This window comes from Galeopterus variegatus, unplaced genomic scaffold (genome assembly GCF_000696425.1).
Source record: "Galeopterus variegatus unplaced genomic scaffold, G_variegatus-3.0.2 Scaffold55, whole genome shotgun sequence".
Classification (NCBI taxonomy): domain Eukaryota; kingdom Metazoa; phylum Chordata; class Mammalia; order Dermoptera; family Cynocephalidae; genus Galeopterus; species Galeopterus variegatus.
The window spans coordinates 781,304-787,154 of record NW_007726166.1 but is presented as its reverse complement, the minus strand read 5'-3'; the positions used below and the strand labels follow the sequence as shown (position 1 = coordinate 787,154).

The window sequence follows — 5,851 nt, the reverse complement described above, 5'->3', positions numbered from 1 at the left end:
TCGGCCGGGGAAGATGCCCGCATCTCGGTCCAGTTCTTCCCTCTCCATCGTGGCCCCTTACCCTCGAGACCGGGGCAGGGCTGGGGGCGCAGGGGACCAGTGGCAGCTGCCGCGGGCCGTGCGCGCGTGTGGGTCACGCGGTGGTTGGGGTGCTGCGCGGGCTCACCGCGGTTCTGGCCAGACGCCGGCGCCTGGAGAGCCCTGAGTCAGGGGCCCGGGTTCCGGGCCCAGTTGAGGGATGATGAGCCCTCTAACCTTGGCCTAGTCAGGAACTTCCCTGAGCTTCAGTTTACCCATCAGAAAAATCTTTCGTGCATTCAGTCAACATTAATGGACAGCATATTGCCAGGCCCTGGGAGCACAAGAATGAGAAAGATTATCCCTGCCCTCGAAAGATTCTGGGCCTAGTGGAGGAGACAGAAAGAGGACTGTCCCAATGCAGGGGGTGGGGTTTGCACAGGGTACTGCACGGATGCCCACAGGTGGGCACCCTGGAGAGAGAGAGGCTGCGGAAGACTTCTTAGAGGAGGTGAGGGAGATGGTGGGAAGGAAGACCGGAAGGGCATTCTGCAGAGTGGGCAGCAGAGGTGAGGAGTTCCAGAGGTGAGGCTGCATGGGGCTGGTGACAGCCCAGAGCTCTGGGGCGTGACTGAAGGAGAGAAAATTCCAGACGGGGATACAGAGCTCAGAGGTGAAGTCCGCAGCCTTGGACGCCAGGCTAAGGAGCAACTCTAAGGGAAGGTGAGTCACCTACCAATGTTAAGCCAAAAGTACTGCCATCAAATATGTGAGACGCCGTGGCAGTTGTTGGGGGCGAGGGGGTGGCCTTACAGGGGCAGAGAGATGAAGAGGAGGGTACAGATAGCCAACAGGCAAGTACTTAGGAGATAAATCAGCAAGATTGGAAATCGACTGGATCTGATGGAGAGAGAAGAATGAGAACACCCGGGTCTCTAGTCATGAGATAGAAGGTGGCAGTGCCTGCCGCTGAGAGTGAGATCGGGGAGGGCGGGAGTCAGTTCAGGACGACAAGGGCTGCCTCTGGACATGGCTGAGACATCCAGGTAGAGGAGTCCAGCGGGCCGCTGGCCGTCCACGTCTCCATTTCAGGAGAGAAGGCCAGACTGAAGATGGAGGGAGAGCTGAGGTCACAGAGCCAGGGTGGAGTCCCAGACTGAGTGTGCAGAGTGGGATGAGAAGGGGTCTGGCAACACAAAGACCTAATTTAAGCATCGGACTGGATGTTGTCCAAGCACCTTTCCAGACCCAGAATCTCTGAGCCTTTGAAATGCTGGGAATGAGGCTGCCCAAAGTAGAATTCCAAGATCTGGGTTCCAATCAGCTTACTGCCACAAACCAGCTTTGGTGTGACTTTAGGCAGGCCACAGCCTCTCTGAGACCAAATGAACTTCGAGCCCTTTTGCTGACCTGTTTATAGTTCTGTGTAGGACTTCCACTGTCTTCAAAAAGTCAATGGAAAATAGAATTAAAAGATAATATGAATCTTTCTGTGAACTTTTTGAAGTACCTTAGTATACAAGTCTCCACCTTACCTTTCAGGACTAAGGGGCTGGGGCTGGAGAGCCAAGAAAGAGACTTCCAGGCAGGACAGCTTTTAAGCAACAGATGTCTTCCTAAAAAGGCTGAGTGTGAATGGATTTAGTAGGTCTCAGGTGAGGTCATTTTCTCACATCTGGAGAAGTGCTGCAATGATGACTACTGTGAGACAAATCACCATTCACTGAAGTGCTAGTCTGTATTTTCATGTGGGAGGTTTGCTTTTAAAGCTAGACTCACCTATTCATCACCTGATTATTCCAGCTCTTCACAGAACAAAAAAACAACCATGAGAGATGCTAAAGAGAGGACTCAGGATAATTGCTCCTCCCTGGAAATCTTCCTTTTGATGGCTTCTCCCAGCTTGACCTCTAACTCATCACCTGATTATTCCAGCTCTTCACAGAACAAAAAAACAACCATGAGAGATGCTAAAGAGAGGACTCGGGATAATTGCTCCTCCCTGGAAATCTTCCTTTTGATGGCTTCTCCCAGCTTGACCTCTAACTGGCAGGTTGGGACCAAACTCCAGGTACACCTCTTATGTTCTGCCCCTCAATTCCCATTCCCTTCTCCCCTAACCATTCAACTCTGACCCTAGAGTCTTCCCTCCCTTTCCCAACCTATCCAAGCGTGATCCATCTCCAGGCTCATAAACCTGCCTTCCCCGCCAGCAGCCCAGTATATCCCCAACAAAGCTCTCTGCATGTACCTTTGGATTCTTTGGCCAGGTCCAGTGTGGCAGCCTCTGTTGTAGCACGGTCCAGGGCAGGGCTTGTGCTTCTGCTTGGCATCAGTGAGTAGGTAGCAATGTCTGATGTGGTCAGGTTATTGACACCATCCAGTGTGGTCCCAATGGCTGAGTCTGGGGTGACTGGCACACCTGAACCCATGGCTGTGCCCAGCCTGCTTGTGTCCAAAGCAAGAGGATCCATAGTAGTGCCCAGCTTGGCTGTATTTGCTCTAACCAAAGTCATAGCTGTGCCCAAAATGTTTGTGCCCAGTGTAGCTATGGTTGTGTCCAGCTTCATTGGATCTAGTGTTGCCAGATCCATGGCTGTGCTGCCTGTGGTCATATCTGGCTTGGCTGTACCTGCTGTAACCATAGCTTTGCCCAGCTTGTCTGGGTCTGAGGTTATCAGATCCATGACTACGCCCTGCTTGGTTGCCCCTACTGTGGTCAAATTCATAGCAGTGCCTGTTGGAGCCACGTTCATGGCTTTGCCTGACTTGGCTGTGCCAGCTGTAGACAAGTCCATGACTGTGTCCACCTTGGTATTCAGAGTGGGGAACTCTCTGCCTGTGTCCCATCTGGATGTGTTTGGTGTGGCCAGATTGATAGCCAAGCTAGGTCTGTTTTTGGCCATTGTCACTAAGTGTCTGGCTATGTCTGGCCTTGTGTCCACAGAAGACAAATTCATAACAGGGGTGGCCCTTTGGAGACGCAGCCGGGATCTGGGGCTACCCCTGGGCCGGGACTTGCTTCTTCCTGGAGAAGCTCTGGTAGGCGTGTGAGCAGTCATTGGTACAGGGTGCCCCTGACCCAGTGGGCCTGGCCCAGCAAGGCTTGATGAACCCTTGGCTAACCGGGATTGGAAAGGTAAGGCGAGGTATGAACTCACCAGAGGCTTCTCCACTATGGACATCTTGCTGGGTTTGGTCAGACCTGGGTTCTCTGGGCCTTTGGAGTGGACCCGGCCCCCTGGCACTAGGGTCATGGGTGGTGAGCCTGGAGAGGACAGCCTCCCTTCTCTGTGAATGGCAGACTCCCTGCCTGGGGTGGGCAACTCTTTCCAGTGAGAAAGTAGAGGGTCCAGAGGCCGTGCTTGGCTGTTCTGACGGAGTGTTAAGGAGATGGAGCTGAGCTTCCTGGGCACAAGGCTGTTGGCAGGCAGGGGTTTCAGGGCAGCTCCTGGGGCAATGCCAGTCTCCTGTGGGGACTCACTCTGGGCTCTGGCTCCAAGGCCCAATCGGCTGGAAGTCTGTGGAATATGGCTTTGGGGAAAGGCATCCAGATGGATGGTCTTCCTGAGGACAGGAATGAGGGGGGACACCCCTCCAGGGAGCCTTGAGGGGTGGGTAGGGCGCCCCAGCACGTGGCTGCGGGAGAAGGAAGTTCCAGAGCCTGGGGCTCTGTGTGGCTGCATCTCTGGAGGAAGAGGAGCAAAGTCGTGGTCCCTCCAGGCCTTTCGTCTTTCCTTGAGGCAATCAACAGAGAAGGGGCCAGGCAAGGTGCTCAGCCTGGAGGTCTCAACCCCCTCTCCTGACCAGCACTGGCACTGCCAGGTCTGAAGGGACCTTGTTTGGGGGACTGTCGAGTCCTTAGTGGACTTTTGCTACAGTCCTCCTACAGCTCCTACCTGATGCAGACCTACACACCTCACACACGCACCCAGCAGCTACCGCACAGGGGGACGTGGGCACATGCAAAGCAAACAGGCTGCCTCTGGCAGGAGTGAGCTCAGGGGTGGGGTTTACCTCTCTCTTTGCCTGGGCCTGGGTGTGGCTACTCTCTGCGGACAACTCCATGGAGGTCACATACACCGTTCAGGGACCCCGGAGGAGAGCAGTGGTTACTGGAGACCTATCTGCCTCCGTCTTCCAGAAGGAGCCAAACGGTTCTGGGTTCCCACCTACAGTGGCCAAAACAGGAGTTCAAGTGTCCAGGTTCAAGACTGAGGATGACCAATTTGGCTTGAGAACAGGGTCTGGATCTGGGACTCCTGCCCAGGACCAGTAAAGAGCCCAGTGCTGGGCTGGCCTCATGCTGGAGCCAGGATCAGAACCAGGGCTGGAGAAGGTGAGGCTGGAAGTGGGGAAGGGATGAGTGTTTACAGGAGACTTCGCCAGTGAACAAGTCACAGCCCCTGCCCTTGGAGAGCCGCCATCGCTGGGGTGCCAGGCAAGGGAGCAGGCAGGGCTATGTGAGGGTAGGCATTAGGGGTAAGCTTAGTTCAGTCTCCAGTATCAAAGGAGGCAGACTGGGCCTGGGGTTGGGCAGTTCATACAGAAGGCCCAGAGGTGAGAATGTGTGGCATATTTCTGAAAATCCAATACGGGGCTCCTACATTGCATCTAGAAGTGAGGGGGGAGACAGGCTGCAGGTGAGCTGCGGTCCAGGCCAGGCTACAGTGATACTCAGGCCTTGGAAGATGACCTAGTCAGATCTGCAGGTGGGAATGGTCACTCAGGAAGTGAGACAGAGTGATCAGAGGGGAACAGAATTGAGGCAAGGAGCCCCATGGGGACATAGTGAAATGCTCAGTGGGCTGTGGAGGTGGCCAGGGCAGGGCTGGAGAAGTCACCCAGCACAGGGGTAGAAGCACCTGGACTGCCCAGAGGTGGGAGTGGAAGAGGAGAGGGGGTACTGAGGGTGATGCTCAGGACTCTGGCTGTTGGTCTGGGTAGATGGGCTGTTCCCTGAGGTGGGCTCCAGGGCCCCCAGATAGCCAGCTGGTACCCACTCTGAGCTCCATATAACTCACTCTCTGCCACAGAGTTGTCCCAGTTGCTTTCAACACAGCAGGCTGGGACATGCTGCTGAGGGGCCAGGCCAGGGCTGGCAGGAGGGGTTAGTTCCAAATGTAAGGGGCTCATGTGGGAGTGGAGAGATCTTATAGCCAGGTCCCTAAGTTCTGAGGCAGAGACAGGGAGGGCAGGACACCGGAGGGGTCTCCATCATCCCTCACAATGGTACTCCCAGCCCCTCATCCCTTTCCAGCCATGTTTCAGGGTACTTCAAAAAGTTCATGGAGGTGGCTGGCCAGTTAGCTCGGTTGGTTAGAGCACGGTGTTGTAACAGCCAGGTCAAAGGTTTGGATCCCCATACCAGCCAGCACCCCCCCAAAAAAAAAACAAATTTGTGGAAAAATAGGATTAGAAGATAATACGAATCTTCCCATGAACTTTTTGAAGTTCCCTCACCCTTGTACTTGGGCCAGCTTCCATCCCCTCCCCACTTGGCATATCCCTGCAGCCCTGCTCTCTTGCCCACTTATTCACAACCACATACACCTGGGCACACACGTGTTCACTCTGCACTTAACCACAAACATCCACACACACACACACACACACAGCATGCCAGAGGACAGGATTTGAGCTCTGTTTGTCCAAACGTCACCAGATCCCCATCCCCTCACTAAGCCCCACCCCCACCCCCATGGATCACGTCATCCTATTCCCCACCCCCACCCCGCACAGACCCACGAATACCCACCTGTCTTGATCAGGGAACAAGAAGGATCTGGGGGTCCTCAGTCTCGGAAGCTGGGGCAAGTGCAGGCCCCTCACC

The 5,851-nt window shown here is 54.8% G+C and overlaps 1 long non-coding RNA gene across 1 annotated transcript in view; it reads left to right on the top strand.

Moving 5' to 3' along the window:
* Positions 1-1,975: 1,975 nt before the first annotated feature.
* LOC103591748 overlaps positions 1,976-5,851 on the top strand; it is a 15,539-nt gene continuing 11,663 nt past the window's right edge. The window contains exon 1 of the long non-coding RNA XR_550606.1: positions 1,976-2,089. This is a non-coding gene — a long non-coding RNA (uncharacterized LOC103591748). The remainder of the gene's footprint in view (positions 2,090-5,851) is intronic.